Source organism: Equus przewalskii, chromosome 23, assembly GCF_037783145.1.
Source record: "Equus przewalskii isolate Varuska chromosome 23, EquPr2, whole genome shotgun sequence".
Taxonomy (NCBI): Eukaryota; Metazoa; Chordata; class Mammalia; order Perissodactyla; family Equidae; genus Equus; species Equus przewalskii.
Window position 1 is genome coordinate 6897793 of NC_091853.1, and position 21671 is coordinate 6919463.

Consider the following 21671-nt stretch of genomic DNA (forward strand, 5'->3'; position numbering starts at 1 on the left):
TGCCGGGGGGCCAGAGATGTGCCCACATAGAACCTACACCCTACCCCCACATCATGTTCCAGGTAACTGAGTCTCCAAAATCATCTGCTTAAATGGCCTCACGTTGCTTTCAGGACCTGTTTGGGCCTCTTTGTGTTTTCTCCTAAAGGCAGGCTGCACCAGTGTGCACCCCAGAGGCCCAAGGGATGGCCAAGGGGTAACTCTTTGCATAGAGGGGGTTAGGGAATGGATGGATCTTGGACTTTAGGTTGGGGTGCCTATACCCTTGCTTTGGAGGCCCCTGAGGGTGTGGGATGGAACTGGGAGTGGGATGAGACACCCACAGGCCCTAGGCTAGAGGCCACTTTGCCTTGGACAACAAAAGTTTGGGGTGGTCTCATAGGGATCTTAGGCTGTTGACAGTAGTGGAATCTTCCAGGGGACCAAGAGCTGGACTGGTCTCAACTTGAATTCTTGGAGTATTGCTAAAATCAAATGACTTCTGAAAATATAATGAGCTAAAAACTAAGAAATAGCTGTTTAACTTCCTACATTTTAGGGCAGTAAATGAATTTGGTACTTCTTTTGTGAGATTGTTAACTGAAGTTTTGGTTCCTGTCAATATAAGGCAAAAGTGTGAGATTGTAGTCTCTCTTTTAGGAAACCCGTCAAGTTGTTAAGCTACATTTCCTTCATAAGTGGTAAAATCTTTTATTTGTGGTCCAAGTGATTAGGCTATAGAGCCTCGAAGATAGTAATCCAGTCAGTACCAGGGACTTCTGGGTTTGTTTATAAATCAAATGACAATTTAATGGGCATATAATAGAGAGGATGATCATAGAGGTTCATTGTAATGAGGCATTTAAAATAGTTTTAAGAAATGGAAAGCTTGAGGGCAAAGCAGACATAAGAAATTATTAGAGGACTGATGTTACTGTGGCTAAAATGAATTTTAATGAAGCCCCCCTCCCCTCTTTTTTTAAAAAAAGTATCTCCATGGTCAGTCACTGCCTTCCTGGAAAGTAACCTTTGCCTCTGTAGTTTATATTTTGCTTTTAGGAATTTTAGAATGATGTGGGTGTCCTTAACAGAAGAGTAAGAATCAAAGCTTATTGTTTTTGGCTGTGGCTTGAATTTGAAACAAGAAAGGGCAAACATAAAAGCTTTAGTTTTTGTAATCAGAGAATTAGGTTAAGAAGTCATTAGCAGTGAACACATGTCTGGTAACTTCATTTACAAGGCATTTGATTAATGACTACACTATAAACATTGCTTCAGATTCACATAGCTCTCTTAAAGCCAAATTGTTTTTGCAAGTCGGCACACAGAGTTGTCATCATCTTTTCTGGATTACTGTTTGAAAGAGTCATTACACATCTCTTTACTAGAAGGTTATTTCCCATTGGTTATAGCAGAATTATATTTTAATGTGATGTGATTAGATAATAACGTATTATCAAATGCAAGGGCAGGAGAAGGTAGATTTATCAGGCAATTGAATTACTGGAGATGTTATTGCTGTGAGGGAAAACCCAATTACCTGTGGGTTGTGCACAAGGAGCTTCCTATTTCCTGCTGGAGATCTAAAATTGATTAGATTCAGGCAAGTAGTCTTCTGCTGTTATTCATAGAATCGCAAGATTATAGAGATAGAAAGATTTTAGAATTCATCTGATCCAACACCCTCACTTAAAAAAATAAGGATACTGAGGTGAAAAGTCTCTCCAAGGTTATCTTGTAGTCAGAAGCCAAGGACTGTAGTTCTGAACTAGAGACCATTATTTCTAAATTCAGAGAGTATCTGTTCTTTGTTCATATTGAATATACATCTGGAGGCAGAGTCTTTTAAAGAAATTGTCTATGTGTAATATATAAAAGGTTTTCTGTAGTTTTCATGGATATGTAATTATAAATCCAGTTCTTAGCCTGTTTTTACAAGTTCTTTGGTTTGCCTTTATTATCGCCAGGGTATCTCAGAGTAGTGAAATCATCCCATTCTTTATGGATCTTTTCCCAGGGATTTGTGGGACCCCTAAAAAAAGGTAAACCTTGTATTTATTTGTATTGTGTTACTTATTTTGTTAATAGGTAATTCTTTCATAAAATCTCTGCTGTGTTTTAACCTTTATTTGATCATTTATAAACACATTTATGCAACCTACATATGTGTAAATGTGCATGCAACCTGTCAATATTAGGAAAGATTTGGGATTTATTTCATACACTGTTAATTTTTATTTTATCAAATTAGCAAGTTATTTTTCAGGCATCATCTGATAGGTAGTTTTTTCCCATTGTCATTTTTCTCAATAGGGACACATGGAACTTTCAGGATATATTTAAACAATCCTTACAGTTGGATTGATTTTTGGAAGTCAAAATGGGTTGTGATTCCTTCGTGCTCTCTATAACCTGTCTTGTATTTTAACACCCATATAGTCAAGAAGTTCTTGGTTATTTCCTACTTAAAGGTTTCTTCTTTTTTTCCCCCTCATTCTTTGTTTTTTTTTTTCTTATTCTATTTTTTATAGTTTGAAGCCAGCTGGTTACTATCACCATGTATTAACAATTTAGAGCAATTTTTGTTTTTCTTTATGATTACAAAATCGTTTGCTATAAAGTGTGAAAAAATAGTAACGCTGTATTTACAACAGAGTTTTGAAACCAGTTCCCAGGGCTATGCAGTGAAAAGATAGTGGGGCTGGGAATAAAAGCAAGGTCATATGAAATTCTTTTTTCTTAGAGAAGGGGGAAATGACAATTTCCTCAGAGAACAAACTCTGTAGCTATTAGAAACAATTAAAAGAGTTCTTAATAAAGATTATAAAACTGGCATAGATACAAGAAATAACAGTGATGGGGAAGTTCTAGCATCCTGATGTTGGCTGGCAGTGTAATTCTGCTAAAAGAAGACGAAGGCAGTATTAACGGAAAGGACCCTGAAATAGGCCTCAATTTCCATTTGCTTGGCCACGTGACCTTAACTAAATCATTTAACTGTTTTCAGCCTTGGATGATAACACCTGTCTTTCCAAACTTCTAAGGTCACTGTGAGGATCAAATGTGATAATACGTGTGAAAGTATTTTGGAAGCAGTGCTGTACAGATGTGAGTTAGCATAAAGCCAGGGCATCTGAGGCATTCTTCTCTTATCCTGCCAACAGAGTCATCTCTTTGAAGGAAGAAGCAGTGGAGAGAATTGCAATTCTATATCTTTTAATGACTAACAAAGAATGTATTGGTGATATGGTTTTAAAAGGAGTTCTGGGAAAAGGTGACCTTTTTAGGGTTTATAATGTCAAGACAAGGCAGTACTGGGTATCATTTTTTAAAAGTAGATTTTAAGAAGTTTAGAGAAAAATTAGATATTTTAGAAGGCACACACTGTGGCTTTTGAAGATGGTTGCTCATAAAAAGTGAAATCTTGATGATTTACCTGTGAATGATCTAAACAGGAGAGAAAGGTATATGGGCAGGTGGTTTATTTGACAAAGCCAAAGATGTAGACAACTCTCTGAGCAAGGGTGTATGGAAAATATATAACACATCAAGAGAGGGACATGTAACTAAGGAAAAATATAAGAGTGGCATTTATTTAAAATGGAGTCGGTGCCCTTCTGGTAGTAGAATTGACTTTAAAATAGGCATTTAGCAGAACATATTTCAAAGTTAGAGCAAGGGCTATTAGCTCCTCCCTGACTCTCTGACTGGAAAAGAATTCACATGAAGATTTAGGCAGGATAGTGTTGGGGAGGCTAAAACTGAGGTTTATGAAAAGATTTGGGCAAGCAAATAAAAACTGATTAAAGACAGGAGAAAGGGGTTTTTGCTTTTTAAAATTAAAGCTCCTTCCAAAAGATAGAAGAGGAAAAACCCACTGATTAGGGAAGCCTCCTTAAAACTATTCTTTTTTTTAAAGATTTTATTTTTTTCCTTTTTCTTCCCAAAGCCCCCACCGTACATAGTTGTATATTCTTTGTTGTTGGTCCTTCTAGTTGTGGCATGGGGGACACTGCCTCAGCATGGTTCGATGAGCAGTGCCATGTCCGTGCCCAGGATTCGAACCAACGAAACACTGGGCCGCCTGCAGCAGAGCGCGCGAACTTAACCACTCTGCCACAGGGCCAGCCCCCTTAAAACTATTCTTTACTGGAAATATATAAAGAGAGACTGATTGAACACTCACCAGGGATAGTTGTGGAAGATGAAAGATTGGGGTTTTAGTGTCTTTGTTTCTAGCATACTAGTTAATATATTCAGTGTGGCCACAGTGCTTGCGTGGACATCTAGATATGTTGGTGTTGTATCCGTCCTGATCTGAGTTTCAGCCTCATTTTATGTTCCTCTGATTAGGACTTACCAAGCATAGTTGCAAATTTGTAGCGACACTGAGTGCTGAGAACTAGGGTATAAGGAAAGATTGATGCAAAAACTACAGATGTATCAACCTCTATTCTCCAAACCATCCTTAGTTATTGGCAGTAGGATCAATGAATCAAACAATGACCTTGGGTGCAGTTCTTCAGATATCAATTCTCAAGCAGCGTGGGATTTACCACCTAGAGGACCAGAGGAAGAGAGAGGTAGTTGGACATTAAGGACACCTCTAGCTTGCCTGGGGACCCCTTGTCAAACCTCTCTTCTGAAGCTGATGTATAGTGCCTTAAAATGAGCTGTTTATTTGGCTCTGCATTCTCATTTACGTTTTATGTTCAAATGCTTTATGGCTCACATCAAAAGAGAAGATTGGAGCCTGGGTAGCAACCCGTTTTGTGAGGGCATATTGAAAGCTTAGTTTGATATTGTGCTGTAAGAAGGACACTGAAAATTGTGCTGTAAGAAGGACACTGAAAATTATGTTCATAGTGAACCTATTTTCTGGTTTTATTTTAAGATTTGGCTTTTTAAAGCTATTTCAGCCTTATATGGAAGTACTTATTCCATGAATTTATATAGAAGTAGAATTTCTGGCCAAGGAGAAAAAATGACTTGTTGGTTCATTTTCCTAGAAAACTAACAGATGCTTTCTTAGAGATAAAACATAATTAAATTTATTTAAAATTGAGTCGGTGACTTTCCAGTAGTAAAATTGGCTTTAAAATATGCATTTAACAGAACATGTTTAAAAATTTGAGCAGTGGCCACCAGCTACTTCCTGACCCTCTGAATTAAAAAGAGCTCACATGAAGTTTTAGATGTCAGTTGAATTAACTTATAAGCAACTTCCGAAAGGGAAAGAAAATCACTAAGTTGGCCTTTTTTTCCTTTGACACTGCTCCTGCAAAATAAGTTTGAGAATTATAAAGGTGACATAGTTCATGTTAGAGTAGTAATAATAACTTCCAATTCCGTTTGTGTTTGTGTGGAGGGAGAGGGCGTGTATGAATCTATCTGAGAGGAACTTTTTGGTCTTGACTATTAGACACCAACCACAGCAGCAAAAAAGAAACAGTCCTGCATCCTGAATTGAAGGTAGAATAACAATGGACATGGTTTCTAAAAGTTACTCTATATGGTTATTGAAAAATCTAGTCTTAAAAATACATTTGTTTCTGAAAATCTTCCCATATAATTGACTTTCTGTGGTTTTGAAACCAAATTGTGCTGGGATGGCCAATAGTCCACCCAAGAGAGAAAGAGCATTGAAGTGAAAAGGCTACAATGACCAAAACATCAGATCTAAGAGTTTCCCATTTAGAAAGCTGGAGGTGGATGATGCCAATATATGGTATTAGAGATGAGGCTGGAGGTATATATTTGGTGGTAATCATATGCAGTAAATATCTCAGCTCTTCCCAAATTATTTTTAAATAACTTTTTTATTTTAAGACAGTTTTAGATTTATAGATAAGTGGCAAAGATAGTACAGAGTTCCCGTACAACCCACACCCAGTTTCCTCTATCATTAAAATCTTACATTAGTGTGGTATATTTGTTATAATTAAAAAACTAATATTGATATTTTTTTATTAACTAAAATCTGTATTTTATTCAGATTTCATTAGTTTTACCTCATGCCCTTTTTCCATTCCAGGATCCCCTCCAGGATAGCTTATTGCATTTAGTTATCATGTCGGTTTAGGCTCTTCTTGACTATGACAGTTTATCAGATTTTCCTTGTTTTTGATGATGTTCACAATTTTGAGGAGTACTGGTCAGGTATTTGGTAGAATATTTCTTAATTGAGATTTCTTTGATGTTTTTATCTTGTGGTTATGTGTTTTGGGGAGAAAGATCACAGAGGGAAATTCCCATTTTCATCACATCATGTCAGGGGTACGTACTGTGAACATGACCTGTTACTGTCGATGTTGACCATATCACCTAGTGTTTGCCACATTTCTCCCTTTCCATACTGTCCTCTTTGGAAGGAACTCACTGTGTACAAGCTACACTGAAGGAGTGGGAGTGACATGCCACTTCCCTGAGGGTGCATTATTTACATAAATTACTCGGAGTTCTTCTGCATGGCAGATTTGTTTGTTCTTCCTTAATTATTTATTCAATCGTTTATTTAAATCAGTATGGACTCATGGATATTCGTTTTATATTTTGGGTTGCAATCCAATACTACTTTATTTATTTTGTTGCTCAAACTATTCCCTTGAGAGCCCTTTCAGTTGCTCCTGTGTCTCTTTGACATACTTCCATCATTGTGTGTCTGTGTTTTGAGCACTTCCTTACTTTCTGTCAATATAAGATGCTCAGGATCTTCTTTTATATTTCCCACCCTAGTACTAGAGTCATCTATTTCTCCAAGGAACACTGGTTCCTTTTATTGGAGAGTAGTATTAGAAACTGGGATCTGGACGCTAGGTGTGCTCATTGCTACTGGGATACAGTTCCTTCTAGGCTCTCTCAGCTGACAGAGCAGGGAGATATATATGTGTATACTAACCTGTGTATATACACATCTATAAATATTTCTATATGGGACCGTCTGTATCTGTGTTAAACTAAACATGAGTTCATACTGATGTCTCCAACTGGAATCCATTACCACGTGGATAATTCTAGCTGCCTCCTCTTGCTTATGATTCCAACAGTGAGAAACTTGGCTCCCACCATTCATTTATTTACTTAATTATTCATTCCAGTATCCATGTATGACAGTGTCAGAATTGTTAACTTGTACCCATAGGGGTAACAGCTTTATCGACTAGACTATAGTGATTATGTACAGTTCCTTTTGCCTTTAGTTTTATGGATTTCGTTCATTTCCCAAGTTACCTAGGTCAGCACTCCCCCCCCCCCACCCCTTTCTGTGAGGTTGTTTCATATATTTATAATATAGTTAGATTTTGTCACATTTGCGTTTAATTCTGGGATTCTTTGTTGTCCTTAATGATTTTTTTTTGAATTGCATATATTAAGGTTCATTCTATGTGTTGTAATGTTTTATAAGTTTTGACAATGCATAGTGTCATGTATTCACTGCTACGGTGTCATATACCCCAAATTATGTTTAGTTGTTTAATATTTGATCATTTTGACTGAAAAATTCGGCAATTTTGGGTGATTCAATCTAGTATAACTTGAAATATAAGCCAGTGTATAATTTACAGCCAGGTACATGAAGTATCTAAAACTTTCAATTAAGTTTTAAGTTATAATGAAGATCTCTCATAATCCTAAATATGTAATTATATTTTACATACTTAGTAAACACTATGACATGACTCCTGTCATTTTTCTGATAAAATAGTCATGTTAAATGGTTACCATCTTTAATCCTCTCCAAATTATTTACATTTTCAAAGAAGAGTACATATTAACCCAAATATATCCTGCCCAGTGTTAGGATTTTAGGCAGTGTTAACGATGAATTAAAAACTTGTAGGGAAACCTTGCTCTCTAGGGCCAATCTCCCTTAATTGTACCTCATTGTATTGCTTCTTGTCTTATTTCATTTTTGAACCTTCTTAGAGTCTTAGGTCTTTTGAGTCATCTTAAAGTGATCCCCAAGACACATCTTCTGTATGAAACAGGGTTACATTTCTTCATTCAACAAATGTGTTTTGAGCATCTTCTCTATGTGTGACATTGTGTTAGGGACAGGGTTCCAAATTGTAGATGAGCTACCTTCTGGGTGGCTAAATGCTCTTGGAACTAGTGGCTCCCGGGCTGCTAAATTTCATGAGTCATTTTTTTAAAAAAAGGCCATGGATGTAGAGTTGCTACCTTTATATTTTGTCAAGTCTGGACAGTAAGAATAAGCAACCCAACAAACAAGGCTACCATCAGGTGGAATTTGTTTTGCCCCTTCCAAATGTCAAATTTAAATTTCATACTATGTTCCTTTCTCTAATTAGTATAAGCTTTTCCTTTCTTTCCTAATCCACTTCTGTTTGAAGGCTTTTTTCCTTAAACAACTTTAGCTGTTATCCTACTCCACAGATGTCAAAGGTAGACCTTTAATGGATAGAAAAGATGTCAGGGATTTGACAGTAGTGAATAATCATGTCTATCTCTTGTCAATCTTTTGGTTCTAAGTAAGGGAAATGCTGTGGAGAATTGCTTCTTTGGTTGAAAACCTAGATTAACACATGCTATTCCATAGTGAACGCTTAATAAATACCTGCTAAATTAATTAAAAAAAGTCTTACCAAGTCATCTCATTCATTAATGTGGAGATATAGAATCTAACATCTGACACAAACTTCCTTTCCTGTTAATAGTCTGGCATTTTCTACATTTTATAGATGAACATAATAAAAATATGATCTTTACCTAAATTGGCCAGTGGTAGAATTTAACCTTGGTTTTCTGACTTTGTCTTAACCTTTTTCTGAGTAAAAAATTATTTTAAAATCAGTACATTTCTCATTATCATTTTTGGTTTGAATCTGGTTTCACAAGTGAGCACTTTATCGAGCATACCAAGGTGATATTTTGTGGACTTAGTGATCCTACAAATCTTGCGCTTTCACCTGTAAGATCCAATGAGACTGAGAGAATAAAACATTTAAGTCTTTAGGATATAAATAAAAAATTGAATATATTTATGAAAATTTAGAGATTTATAGAATTTAATCAAGAATGACCATTCATTTTCTGAAACTTGTTTTTCCCTCTTGCTAAAGAAATACGTGTCCATTGAAGAATATTTAAAAAACAGGTAAAATGATAAGAAAATGAAAATTACTTATAATCTAGTTGCCTTGAAGTTAACCACTTTTAACATTTTGCCATAGATTTATGTTATATTATTCTGTCAGGCTATATGATTTAAAAATGTAATATATACGCATATATAGATCATGTTGTACATTTGGGTTTGTTAACTTGTTTTTTCACTTACTAGTAGAGAGTGAATTTTTTTCTCATGTTATTAACTGTTCTGTTGCACCGTTCTTAATGATTACTAATATTCCTTGTGTGACCGGGTCCCCTCTTTTTGGATGTTTATATTATTTCCAATCGCAATTTCATTTTAACTCTTGTAAATTTGACAGGAGGTTATGTATTGACTTTTGAGGAGAAAGGGATGCTGAGCTGCATTTGAAGCTAAAGTGAAGTTGGAGGGCAGCAGTGCCCTCAGTGCTGGGAAGCGCTGCTCCGGATGCCCATCTGCTCGCTTGCCCAGCTGGGCTGCAGGCTGGCCTGGGCCTGTTGTTGTTAGGCCAGCTGAGAGAGCAGTGGCCTCAGTAGTGTCAGCAGGAACAGAGCAGGCTTCATCTCTGCTCTTTGTCTCGGATTTGGTGCTGGTGTGTTGTCCCCGCTGCTGCCATGTGATGGCTCGTAAGCAGCGCTACACACAGGATCTGTGACTCCTTTTAAAAGCTCTATTGTGAGATGCTGCTGAGTTTTAGTGCAGAGGAGGTTTTTGCTAGCGTGTTGCTTTTGGTTTCTTTCAAATGTGAATGTGCCTTCTTCTAAAGAATCCTAAGTAAGGAAAGCACTAGTTTTGAGGCAACTAAAAGATGAATTAAATGATCCTTCCCTTCCAGCCTCCTATGATAGAACAGTAGTATAATAGAAAAGTAAGTACTCAGATTTCTTTGTCTACTTTCCGTTGCAGTTCTTCACCATGAGAGAGGTGAGAAATGAGAGTGGGGTGGGAATCGGGGAAGGTTTCATAAATGAAGTGATATTTGAATGGGGTGGCAAAGAATGGGGAGGATTTTGAGAGTAGTAACAGATGGCAGGAAGCACGGAAATGTGGACAGTGGAAGTTGCCCAGGGTTTGTTTTCTTATTTATTCATAAAATGTTAATTGGGGGCCTATGATGTGCCAGGAATTATACTAAATTTTGGATACACTGGGATGAATTAGACATGGTTCCTGCCTTCTAAGAGTTGACAGTATGGTTGGGAAGATGGAAAACAGACAGACATATACAATTGGGTCTATAATGTAGGTTTCTACAAATAATATGGAGTTCAGAGTAAGGATATCATAACTCAGCCTAGGCAGGATAACAGAAGTCTTGTAGGGGCTGATGCTTGAGCTGAGTCTTGAAGGACATGTGGGCAAGGGGTAGGTACTCCAGGTAGAGGAAACTGCATGTGCAAAGGCCAAGATGCAAAGAAAGAAGATGGAATCTGCAGGGCACTATGAAGAGTTCAGTGTACAGCAGAAGAAGAGACTGCAAAGTGGAGGAGGATTTGCAATCAATAATTTATGAGGGCTTTGGTTAGGAGAGTAAGAGATGGGGAGAAAACCAAGGATGACCTCCAGTCTTTTACTTGCTTCATTGAGTGGTTGGTGGTGCCATTCACTGTTACAGGAGATAAACCAGGAGGAGTAGACTGGGGCATCAGTGTGTTCAGTTTGGAACATGATGAGTTTGGAGGGCTTCTGATATATTGATATAACAAGTAGAGGACTGGAGCCCAGAAGAAGATTGGGACTGCAGATTCATGAATGGGAAGCATTAGCAGGGAGTGGATGAAACCACTGAGGGAGAACATGTAGAGTGACAAGGTGGCTGATAAAACCCAAGAAGGAATAGACAATGGAGGGCAGTGAGAAGGAGAGAAGTGGGAGGGAATGGAGTGAGGGAGCTCAGCTGAGAAAGCATCAGGAGAGGGGAGGGGAGTCGAGGAGAGGAGAGAGACTTCAGCAATGTTAAGTGTTGCTGAGAGAAGTCAGATAAATTCTGAGAGTTCCATCATTTTTGTAAATAAGAAGGTCATTGGTGATCTTGGTGAGGGCAGCTTTAAGGGTGAAGTAGACTGTCCTGAATTTCGGTGGTTGAGGCATGCTTTAGAAGGCAAGGAACATGATTTTAGAAGCCCTTTTGAAGAAACGTGGCTGTGGAGGGAGTGGTGAGGGGTCAGAGCAAGTGGAAGGGGTTGAGTGAGACAAGGGTGGAGAGAGCGGGTGGTTTGTCTGCTTGTTTTTCCCCGCAGGGATGGTAAACTGGAACCCTTTTATAGGAACCACTTGAGAGGGGAGGTTGAAAATGCAGGAGAGAGTCTGAGAGGATGTAAATGGCAAGAGGGAGGTCTCAGAGGAGGAAGGGGGGTAGGGAGTTCTGAGCACAAATGCTTAATTGAACCGAGATCTTTCTTTCAAAGATGTCTGAGTGATGTTACATAGACATATACCAGCACTCAGACTTTATTCTAAGTGGGACTTTAACTCTTTCTCTGTTTGTAGTGTTAGCCTGTTTCTAAGTCTTTACATTTTTATGTACCCCCCCCCCCCAAAACCCATAAGATCTGAGCTTTTTAGTTTTCCCTCTCACCCTTTCTTCCTCTCTGTAGTTTAACCTATGATCTAAACCAATATTTTACTTCTCATGCACCTCTGTAAAAAGTAGAGAATAACATTTCTTGACATATTCCTCTTGACCCACTAGTGACATGCTCTTTGCGAGTCGGGGAGCTCCCCGGAGAGAGAACTCCATGTGGAGGGCAACTTTTTTGGGAGGCAGTTCTTTAGAAAAAGTGCAGGACTAGAAATCAGAATATCAGGCTTCAGTCCCACTCTGTCACTAGTGAACTCCTCTGACAGGGGATGAGTCCCTTAATCCCTCCTTGTCTCTTTCCTCACTGGTAACAGGTCCATTGTACTTACCTACTTTATTGTTGAGAGAATTGAAGTCAATAATATATGTATATTATCAATGCTTTGAAGTGGGTAGGGTTCAGTACACGTGAAGGATGACATTTTCTAGTTGCACCTCACCTGGCCAGAGTTCCAAAATCCAAAAGTGCATTAGTCCCCAGTAACTTTGACAGTTTAGCATCATGCATTATGTTGTAGAAAGCATTTTCACATCCTTGATTTTTCATATAACCCTGAAAGAAGACAGCTCTGAGAGACAAGAGGTAAATTAAATAGGCTCTGAGCAGCCATTATGATGTAGCAAAGCTCCTCTGGATTGCCCTCAGGTGAACAATGGAGGCCATTGCCTTGAGCCCACTCACTTCACACAACTCTCACAGGGCTGTTTATCTGACATCTACGCCCATTACCGAGTAGGAGCAGCAGACTAGGAACAAGGACAAAAGGAGTGGTTAAGAGCAGGCACCCTGATGGCAGGGAGAAATGGCACTCAGTGTGCTGACAGCAAAGGAAGAGACAGATACATTGTAAAATGCCTCCTAAGGGAACAATAATAATAATCATAAAAGCTCACAATTTGTGCAGGGTGATCAGGCCTCTTTAATATCCACTGTGGGCATCACTCTGTTTTAGCATAATACAATAATTGATGTTTCAAATGAAGGCTCTGTCAAGAAATGTGTAAATACTCGATATACTGTGTTTTAAGAATGCCAACAAGAAAATATCAACTATATTTTATAGTTTTCCATTAAAATACAATTTTAACAATTAAAATGCTGGCTGGGGCCTTTCCCAAAGGGTCTTGCTCTATTATTTGTTTGTAGGATGGCCAAGAGTTTGTGCTTCTTACGTATATTGCTGAGAGAGAGCTGTGAGGTGTAGATGGTATAGAACACCTGGTGATGAGTGAATGTCAGAGAGGCTGTATATTCTCAGTTCAAGTTTATATTTCCATAGCACATTAAAAAAACACATTTTAAGTCTATATTGCCCTGTGGGATCATAAAAAGGTTAATAGGTAGTCAAGATTTTTCAAGAGTAAAATAACCCTATCCCAGACTGTATTCTGGCCCTGGAGAACACATTAACTTCATCAGCTTTGGAGTAGCAAATATTCATCTTTTTTATCCTAAGATATAATGTTCTTTCCATTTAATATCTTTAATTAAAATAGTAACCTTTAGTAGAAATGATTAAACAATCAAATATGGAAGGTCCGTTAGATTTCTTTTACCAGTTAAAAGAACTGAGCATTTTAATTATCCTTTGAGAATTGCCAGCGAACAAAATCTGACTTCTGTAAAATGAAAGTAAAAATGGTCATTATTGTGGTAGCCCTGTTGACATTCAGGAACGGATAGGCTTGAAACTTTCTAAGATCCAAAATTCCTGATGTGGGAAATGTTTTTGTCTTTTATAAGCAAGAGTTTGAAATCTGGACAATGGCTTAAAATCAAAGTAGTGACCTGGAATTTTGTTGACTCTGTAGAAATGTGTTCAGGAATGATAATCTTAGTTAAAAAGGAGAGACTATTTTTTTATTGATCAAAGACTTAAATCTCTGCTATTGTTTTCCTAACAGTTGGTTCAGTGAATGTTTGCTCCTGTGTTTCACACTGGGGCTTACTTGCTGACCATTCGATAAGCTTGAGACAAAGTCATTGTGTCAGAAGCAACATATTTTGTTGATTGATTTACATGCTGGTGGTGACAGGTTGTCAGGTGTCCGTCAGGGATTGGACATATAAAACTACTGTTACTGGTTAAAGACGACTTGTCTTTTTCTGTGCTCCGAGTGACAATTTCCTACAACAGTTATGTTAAGAAAAGCCTTATAAAGGGTTGAACTGGGGTGATACCATAAGGAGAAGTTCTAATTGAGAGAAGCAAGATGAAAATTGTGGCTAACTTTTAAGAAATGTCTTAGATATATAGTGTGATATCATAGACTGGAGAGTAGCATTTACAGTAACAAAAATGACTTTATTATTGGTTTCTCTTTTGTATTTGGTGCTATCTTTCTGAATTTTACTTTTCTGGAGATAACTTTTTTCCTTTAAATTTATGCTCCAAGATGGACGTTGACAGTAATGCTGCCTTCCGTTTTTTTTCATGCTGCAATTTTTAGAGAGCTTTTTCCATGCACTATCTTATTTACTAATCATGACACAGATGTGTTGGAACAAGGCAAGTGTACTGTCACTATTTTACAAGTGAGAGTGCAGGTAGAAGGGGTTCACTAATCTGTTCAGGGTCCAGAGCTGGTGCCAGGACCTAACCCTTCCTTCTTTGGAATCCATCGCCTTCCAATTGCGGCACATTGTTAATGTGGGAATTTGATTGAAGAAGACATTTTAGTTGCAGGTTTTGAGCTTGGAACTTCAAAATTTAACTTGTAACCGTGTCATTCTTGGAAAAGTGGGCCTTAGTAACCTTAAATTGAAAAGAGATAGTAGCTGGAAATTCTACATAGAACTTAAACACTTTAAAATTTTGCTTAAAAACTGTTGACAGTGTTCTACTTTGGGCAAAATAATCACAGAGCTAGAATTCATTCGCCACCAGATGTGGGTACATGGGCCCCGCATTTACTGTAACCCACTGGTGCTTGGTAGGAGAAGGATTGTGGAGGGTTTTTTATTGACCACATTTAGAATCTGTCAGGGACACAGATTTGATTTACACTTAGAGATGACGAGACTCTTTCTAATGCTAGGGTAAAAGGATCCTCTTTATATCTGTTGTATGAGCTTTGTTACATCTGTTGCCACTTAGCTATACTTTAAGGGACAGTTTGGTTTGTGATATGTCAAACATATGGGTTGATATAATAATCAGCTAGAATATATGCAGAACATATCTGTGTGCCTACTGTGATAATGATACTTAGGTGCCTGTGATCTGGTTGGAGAAAGACTTAAAGTTACTTATGTATGCAACAGGGCACCTTATCAAGAATTTACTGTAGCAAGACAGGAAAATACAACTTTCTTGTTTGTTCTGCAGCATTGAGAGAAGCATACATTCTCTCCTTGGGAATGGAAGACTGTCTGCTCCATTCCTAAAGATGGAATCCTTCTTGTTTCCAAGGAAGCTAAACAGGCTCTTGGATGGTCCTAGATTTCATGGTACAGGCTTTTAGGAACATCCTGTGTCTAAAGACTTTGAGAGAACAACTAAACTTCATTATTGTCGAAAGAGATTGGGAAAGAAATGCTAGTTGTCATTAGAAGATTGGCTGTTCTCTCTCTAGGGCAGAAAAAAATTTTCAGGGCGAGGAAATCAGAGACAGTCCATTTTTATGGGTAGTTGAAGCTGGTACTCTAGTTGAAGCAGTGCCTTGGAAGTCCTGAGGTAGGTATGGTGACGTGATTGCTAGGAAGGACTGAGCGCTGAGACAACTTTGACACCTATAGTGAAGTCCTCATGGCTAACTTGGCACAGAGGCAGGGCCGGGTGGCATGGAGGGCCTGCATCGAATGCTACCAAATGTAGCCAAGTCACCTTTAATGGGGCCATAGGGTTTAAACAATGAGTATCTCCCGGGGCAGCAGCGGGGGTCACCATGGGCCATTGACAACAGGCCTTGCCTATATTTTTCTTCATTGTGTCACCTTTTGGGTCTGATACAACTCAAGGGGTGAGGGAAGAGCCCTTAAACATGTCTGACATTAGATTTCTTGCTGACCTGGCTGAGTCTTGGCCTTCACATCTGAACTGATTTGAATTTGATAAACACAAAGATGTGATGTTTCTTGCATCTCAAGTGTAGTGGAGCAGTTCAAAGATTTATGTGCATAAATTCATGTATACACACATGTATACTTCTCTTTCCTACCTCCCTGACCTTTATGTATCCGTCCTGAAATGTCTTTGTCCTCATTTGGCCACCTGGAAAATGCTTACTCAGTATTCAAAATTCATGTCAAATGTCACTTCTCCTTTTTGAATAAGCAGAGAGTAGGGAGTCTAAAAATAATTCTGGCTTTCTGATTTGCAATATAAAGATAATGCCTGCCTTGCTTGGATCACAGACTGGTTGTGAGAGTTTTACGAAATGACTTATACTAAAAAGACAGAAGGTATTTGAGGTTGAGAGAGCCACAGGAGCAAAAGCATGGAGCAGAGGACCTTGGAATACATGGAGGCAAGGCCCTAGGCAAACCTGTCTCGATGGAGCTGAAGATTTATTTTCCATTTTTTATTTTTGGGTATGTGTGGCAGAAACAATAGCCAAAAAATGCTTGTTTAGTGTGACTGAATTTAGGGGAGGATCTTGAAAATCAGGAAGACGACTTTTAACATAATGAGGTGGTTATCAGGAAACAGTTTCTTAATAGGTGACGGAGCTATTTTGAGTCGATTTAACTTGGGAGTGGTACACAAAATTACTTTTATTAAAGGATGAAGAGGATGGCTAGACAGAAAGATCAACGTGGATACAAGCAGATTGTGAGAGTGTCAACCATGAGTAGGTTTGAAACATAGGCTCAAGACTGAAAATATAATGGGCTGTTTTGGAAGTAGGAAGTTTTTAATTTTAGGAGGCGACCCACCTCCTAAATTTGTAGATAGAGTGTGGTTTTAGTATGTGATGGTTGAATGAAGAATGGATGTACTAGCCTGTGAATTTTGTGAGGGAAGGGAGTGTTCCTGGATTGTTCAGTCTCTTCACAGTGCCTGCGACATTGCAGCTTTCAAAGATTTGCTGAGGAAATGAATGAAGTAGCTTGTCAAACATTAGTAAGGTATTTTTAGCTGTAGTTCAATTGCAGTCTGAAAAAACCACTTTTAATTCCTTCCTCAGGACAGTTTCTTTTTAAATAACCTTTTCCCATTTCAAAGAGCAAGAGGCTGTCCCTGAGAGCTGCCATTCATGTTCCGCCATTTACTGGTCTTCTTATGAAACGATGAACCAGATGGTCAAGAAACTTTTGCACAGAATCTCATCGCTGATGTCCTCTAACACGAGGATTAGACATGATTCTGAATCTATTATTTTCGTCTTTTAATAAAATGCACTAATCTTTTATACTTTATGGGTACCCAATTTATTTTGGAAACTATGTTATTTTCATCAAAAATTCTTAACTTCCAGGAAAGGTCCACCAGATCTGACTCCCTGGGTCTTCCTATTTTAAATATATCTCTAACAAGTAAACATAATAGGAGGAAGAAAAGAAGCTCACACTTATCAAATCCTGCTATGTGCTCTCTGCATGTTATTTAATCCTCTCAACAACCCTTTTGAGGGTGTGATGCTGTTTTTATTTTACAGACCTGGACCCTGAGATGTAGAGATGATGTAAAATATAGTTAAGATAATACAGACTTAATGAGTGGCAGAGCTTGGATTTGAACCCAAGTCTTTCTGGAAACAGTTTGTTCCTGTCCCATCACATTGTGTTGCAAGGCAGAAATAATTCCAGGTGGGCTCTATTTTTAAATAGACCCGGGATCTGACCACCTCTCCTCACCTCCACGGCTACCAGCTGGTCAGTGTGTCCATGCTGTTTCCCTCTGTTTTTGTAACATCTCCTGTTTTCCCTGTTTCTCTCTTTGACCCCTACTGTTTATTCTTAATAACCAAAGTGATCCTTGTAAAATGTAAGTCAGATCAATAGCTCTCCATTTCACATAGAGAAAAGCCAGAGTCCTTACAATGGCCGCAGTGACCTGGCCCCTCTTTCTCCCTCTGACCTAATCTGATTTCTTCCCTTTGCTCATCTCGTTAGCATGCCAGCCACACATCTCCCCAGATCTGTGCAGCTAATTCACTCACCCTTTCAAGTCATTGCTCAAATCTCATTTTCATTGAGACCTATCCTGATCCACTATTTAAAACTGCAACCCCAATGGGACTTAAAATACAGTAATCTAGGATTTTCAAGCTCTTGATAAAATTCTTTAAAATTCTACAATTCTCTGCTTCTATGTTAAAGGATAACTATTTCTTTCAGGTTGAAATACAGAATTGGAATATATCTAAAATACCAGAAACATACATAGCCTTAAGTGGAATAGTGAAGACTCACTTGGTGTTTTTCAAACACTGTGTCTCGTGAGAAATACATTTTACATTGTGACCCAGTGTATGTTTATGAAACTGAGATGAAAGCTATATGAAATACTTAGCATTTCTACATGTTGTATACTCAGATATTTTCTGTTGAGTTCTGTTCCTTTCCATTATAAAAAATATGTTGGTCATGATCTATAAAATTGATTTCATGACCCACTTATTGGTCACATCTCATCGTTTAAAAAATATAGGCCTATTGTATCTCGAATCTCATTGAGTCAGGAGATAAGATATGAATCTTGTGTGTTCACTTCATGAAAATTTAAACTGTGGAGAGTGACAACTGAATCTTTCCTTTTGAGTTATTGATGTGTGACTATTACTTTACAATATTCACGGTCAGATTAACAAAAGTCATATAGATTTAGTTGCATAAGTAGGTAATTAAATAACTTAAAGTGCTTCTGTTTTGTTAATATTGTTTGCTAATGTTAGAACTCTTGTGTTAGAAATGCTATTTTCCATCCAGTGAAGCAAGAGATTTCTATCTTTTCTTCCCTCATTTTCAAATCTCAGTGTTTTCATTTTCAATTGATTGGTGTTTATTTTCCTACCTATATTGATATTGACTACTAACAATGAGGAAAAATACATAATAATGAAAAAATAATTTATGATCCATCATTTTAAAGTATCACAACAATAATTAATACATAACACTGCATAACCTAACACACATTTAAATTTTTTAGCATCTTAATTTCTGAGCACAGAAAACACTTAATACATATCATCTCTGTAATATTCTCTAATATAGTATAGTCTCTAAATTTGAAATTTCCTAATATGATCTTTCTTAAAAGTAAGAAACCTGTATTCTAAGCTGTCTTTCGTCACTGTCCTCTTACATGCAATACTCCAGTAATATCAAATTATTCAGCCTATCTCTTCCTGCCTTCCTTCCTGCCTGCCTGCCTCCCTTCCTGCTTGCTTGGCTGCCTTTTTTTTTCTTCCCTCTAACTAATATTTTTGAGCACCTGCAATGTGCTCCCCATGGTAGTGGTGATAAAATAAAAGACATAGTCCTTGCCTTTATTGGACTTAAACTGGATACTAACCTCCCCAGTTATGGAAGTGAAAACAGGAAGCCTTAAAATTGCTTGGAAAGCCAGGGGTGGGATTAGATTCTGTGTATCTTGATTTACTTCTAGCATTAGAGACTGATGGAATCTTGGAAGTGGCAGAGGCATTGGAAGACATCGGTTCAGTCCTCACACTGTAAAGATGTAGAAGCTGAGTCTCCTATAGATTTAATGACATGTTGAAGTCACAGCTGGAACCTAAGCTGGTTTCTTTTTTTTTTTTTAAGGATTTTATTTTTTCCTTTTTGTCCCCAAAGCCCCCTGGTACATAGTTGTATATTCTTAGTTGTGGGTCCTTCTAGTTGTGGCATGTGGGACACCGCCTCAGCGTGGTTTGATGAGTAGTGCCATGTCGGCTCCCAGGATTCCAACTGACGAAACACTGGGCCGCCTGCAGCGGAGCGCACCAACTTAACCACTCGGCCACAGGGCCGGCCCCTAAGCTGGTTTCTTGACCATGCTCTTTCTATATCACCTTCTGTCTCTTTATTGTGATATGGTTTTCCCAGATCTCGTGTTGTCATATACTTTCATATGTGGTTTGTGCTGTTAAAGACCTCTTTTCACAACACACACACTGAACTATAGACTTTTACCATTATTGGGTCTGTTACTTGAAATTATAATTGGAACAAATAGAGATGCGTCAGTGGAAAGGCAATGAAAGAGGGCCATTAAGTGCTAATAAATGCTTCTCCTCATGGGAGTGGAGATCTTTTCTTTTCTAAGTATTTGAGCTCTTTTCACTGGTGCTTTTAAGTGGCTAGAAATAACACTTGCCACACGCTTGTGGAATACTCTAGATGCCAGGGGGTTCATTTCTTTCTCTATTTGAGTTGAGCACACTGTGCTTGGAATGTGTGTTGATTCTTTTGTTTAAGCTTTCATTCCATATTTTGCATTAACCTTTTCTCATGGCAGGCAGTAGAACAATAGTGAGAGCTCTTTAGGTAGCTGATGACTTTGGAGGAAGCGGATGAAAAGGTTAAAGTTAGAGGTATTTTTATTTTGATATATTTTCCTTTTCACACCACCCAAAACTTTAGATACAGTGTGACAAACTGAATCTGGCTTATCCTAAAGCCACATGCCTATGGCTAACAAAAGAGAATCACTACTTGTTGCTATGGAGATATATTAGCTTCGGAGACAAATTTGGGTAAATAGTTACATTTAGTAATAATAAGTACATTTAGTATATAGTAGTAATGATAATAAGTACATTTGGAAATAATAAATATATTTAGTAATTTATTTAAAACTTCAGGGTAACTTACTACTATTTCTTCTGAAAATAACTATAATGATTATCATCATAATGACGTGAGCTAACATTTTTTGACCACTGACAATGTGCCAAGTGTTACTATAAATACTTTAATCTTGTCTACAACTTCAAAATGCAAAATGCTCTGAAAACCAGATATTATTTTTGTAACTCATTTGGCAACCCTGTATTGACCTAAACTCATTTCCTGGCAAACGTGAACTGAGTGATGCGAGGCTATACACTTTGTCTTTGTCTCTGTTAGTGTGAATGTTCATTTGTTTTACTGCTGTCAGGACGTGAGAAATTCCACTCTCTACCCCTCTTGAATTCTTATGGTTGGACTAATAATAAAATTGACACAAAACCAGATGAATGGGAGAAAAAACAATTTAATACGTACACATGGGAGATCATAAAAAAATGATGCTCAGAGAGTTAACAAAGCAGGCAGTTTATATCTTTTTACACAAAGAAACAAATTTGCGAGGATTTGGCAGGACAAAGAAACTTAGTTTTGGGTGCTTAATTAGTAAGAGTTTAAGGAGAGTTTGGGTTTGGGGTGGTAAGTTAGTAAAAAAATAACAAGGTTTGTTTATATGGGCCTCTTGGCCCTGAATACCCTGGCTCTGATGATAAGGATGTAGGAAAGAGCATCCCATCTTTCACATGGGAGATTTATTTCCTGCTTTCACTGGGAACAGAGAGAGCAGGGTCAAAATGCCATTTTTGCATAGGTTGCTTCTCAAGTAACTTTAATTCAAAATAATCACTATGCCATTGTGGCATGTTTTGGGGCAGTCTCCCTGGGCCCCAACACTACAAACATATCAGTGTGTTTGATTCCAGGGTGCTGCCTCAGATTTCATTACACAGTATAAGTTCTATGCATCATTTTACCTTTCTCAAATCAGAAAAAAATTAAGCTGCATATTACATTTGGCCACAGCAGATGAAGCATTGTATTATCCCCCACTCCTCAATTTTCAGATGAGGCAAATGAGCCAATTAAGTAGTAGATTCTGAATTCAAACCCAGGTATTTTAGTGCTAGAATCTGTGCTGTTATCCACCGGGCTATACTGCCTTAAAAAAGAAGTATTTAAAAGCATTTCACAGAAACAAATATTATATTAGTTATTTACCTAATAAAACTCCAGTAAAGATAGAGAAATTCACATCTGAGTAGAATTATCCCATTAATATCTTTCTGTTCTGTTTCCCTTGTTAAATTTTATCTTAA

At 37.8% G+C, this 21671-nt stretch overlaps 1 protein-coding gene across 32 annotated transcripts in view; it reads left to right on the forward strand.

The window, feature by feature from the left end:
- DNM3 (dynamin 3) overlaps positions 1 to 21671 on the forward strand; it is a 565868-nt gene that overhangs the window by 100045 nt on the left and 444152 nt on the right. For 6 of the 32 annotated variants that reach the window (XM_070591083.1, XM_070591079.1, XM_070591082.1 and 3 more), the window contains exon 1: positions 9770 to 9962. The exons of 25 other annotated variants lie outside the window; for them this stretch is intronic. The gene's annotated coding sequence lies outside the window, so the exon portion shown is untranslated. Of the gene's footprint in view, positions 1 to 9766; positions 9963 to 21671 lie in introns of those variants that run through there. One more of the 32 variants, XM_070591085.1, reaches the window with a different exon arrangement.